Genomic DNA, 2,500 nt, shown 5'->3' with positions numbered 1-2,500 from the left:
AATGAGAGAAGAAAAAGATTGACTAACATATCAACAATAATTTTGATACAACAATGTTTCCTCTTTTGGCAGATTTCACCTCTTTGTAGCCCATACTGCAAAATTTACCTAGCCGCTTAGATTATTTATGCTTGAATGTTGAATGTTGAATGTTTATTTGCCACGCAATAATATTACAGAAACATAAGGGATGGATAGTACAATAATTGTGGCGAGGAGACCCCAAGAAACCACCGGGCTTCATACCTACTGTCCAAAATAACCGAGTGAGCTTAATTAAGGCTAAGAGGAACCTTTTTTGATGTTTGTTAGATTCAAAGCCAGTAAGGGAATCAACGAAGGCAGCAGGTTGGGTCATCTACATCGAATTGCATTGACTTTCAAGAAAGTTAAGTTATGAAACTGCCCAAATTATCTCTATACTCAATTTCGTCTTTGGCCATCTCAGTTTTATCCGAAATAACACGCAAACAGCGATGACAAACATACGATAAAAACGTATACTTAAAATTATCTTTTACTTCACGTTTGGTTTGCTTAGGCATATAACTTCAGAAGTGACGGTTAATGCTATCAACCCATTAGCTAAGACAAGAATATGAACACACTTTGTGGGGTAAAGGGGTAGGGGATTAAGCACTGCAGTCGCAAAATAGCTGACATAACATGTTCGTCTAAAGCTAGTATTATGCAACAAAGAAAGATGATAGTTCTTTCTCAAGGGTGAAAAACCCTTGGCTGCGGAAGGGGTAGTAATGCCCTACAGGAGGTGATAATCCTCCCGGGTTACACTCATTCCCATGGCAACGCAGCTATAGGGGTACCGATCCCCAGAATGAATAGCTATCATGAGTCTATGGGTGAAAGTGTGACCAGCATGGGAGCACTTAATCCCCAAAAATACACTAAGTGTATTCCCCATAGTCGAACAGAGCAAATATTACATGATATGCTAAAGCCAATATTATGATATGCTTAATTAATGCATAGAGTGGTTTTGCCCAAGACCCAGTGAACAGAAGCTCATTATAATACCAGATATTGTGGAAAGCACAGAATTGTAAAACTTTTGTATGAAATAATAACCTTGCAAAAATACACCAGTAAATAAATAGGGTTTATCAAAACCACTCCATGCAAAGAATGTAAGAAGAACTAACTTGAGTTTTGAAGTAGCTCTGACGCAAACCCAGCTAATATTGATTGTGGGCATTGGATGTTTCTCTCATAACGATCAGATGACCACCCTCTTAGTGTTACGTTGTAACCAACCATGGGGAGGCCTGTTAAAGCTGCAGCTGTTACGGCACTGAACAATGACGTAATGAAATTTTACATGTGTTCAGCATAGGAAACGAGAAATGAAAATAGCTTTGTGAAACTATATATGTATATCTGATGTTCCCAACCTATTACCAGATCAGCAGGTTGAGAGGTCCTCATCCTCTCATGGGCTTCTAATCCCCAGGCCACAGAGGGGTCCTAATCCTCTTGTGGGGTCCTAATCCCCAGGCCACAGAAAGGTCCTAATCCTCTCATGGGGTCATAATCCCCAAGCCACATCCAGATCACCAGGCCACAAAGAGGTCCTAATCCTCTCATGGGGTCCTAATCCCCAGGCCACATCCAGATCACCAGGCCACAGAGAGGTCCTAATCCTCTCATGGGGTCCTAATCCCCAGGCCACAGAGAGGTCCTAATCCTCTCATGGGGTCCTAATCCCAAGGCCACATCCAGATCACCAGGCCAAAGAGAGGTCTTAATCCTCTCATGGGGTCCTAATCCCCAGGCTACATCCAGATCACCAGGCCACAGAGAGGTCCTAATCCTCTCATTGGGTCCTAATTCCCAGGCCACAGAGAAGTCCTAATCCTCTCATGGGGTCGTAATCCCCAAGCCACATCCAGATCACCAGGCCACAGAGAGGTCTTAATCCTCTCATGGGGTCCTAATCCCCAGGCCACATCCAGATCACCAGGCCACAGAGAGGTCCTAATCCTCTCATGGGGTCCTAATCCGCAGGCCACAGAGAGGTCTTAATCCTCTCATGGGGTCCTAATCCCCAGGCCATATCCAGATCACCAGGCCACAGAGAGGTCCTAATCCTCTCATGGGGTCCTAATCCGCAGGCCACAGAGAGGTCCTAATCCTCTCATGGGGTCCTAATCTCCAGGCCACATCCAGATCACCAGGCCACTGAGAGGTCCTAATCCTCTCATGGGGTACTAATCCCCAGGCCACATCCAGATCACCAGGCCACAGAGAGGTCCTAATCCTCTCATGGGGTCCTAATCCCCAAGCCACATCCAGATCACCAGGCCACAGAGAGGTCTTAATCCTCTCATGGGATCCTAATCCACAGGCCACATCCAGATCACCAGGCCACAGAGAGGTCCTAATCCTCTCATGGGGTCCTAATCCGCATGCCACAGAGAGGTCCTAATCCTCTCATGGGGTCCTAATCCCCAAGCCACATCCAGATCACCAGGCCGGCCACAGA

The 2,500-nt window shown here is 45.6% G+C and overlaps 1 protein-coding gene across 1 annotated transcript in view; it reads right to left on the bottom strand.

Moving 5' to 3' along the window:
- LOC137982138 (uncharacterized) overlaps positions 1-2,500 on the bottom strand; it is a 211,591-nt gene that overhangs the window by 100,334 nt on the left and 108,757 nt on the right. The window lies entirely within an intron of this gene.

Source organism: Montipora foliosa, chromosome 13 (genome assembly GCF_036669935.1).
Source record: "Montipora foliosa isolate CH-2021 chromosome 13, ASM3666993v2, whole genome shotgun sequence".
Lineage (NCBI taxonomy): Eukaryota > Metazoa > Cnidaria > Anthozoa > Scleractinia > Acroporidae > Montipora > Montipora foliosa.
Note: the sequence above shows the minus strand (reverse complement) of the source record. Positions and strands in the feature narration are given on the sequence as shown.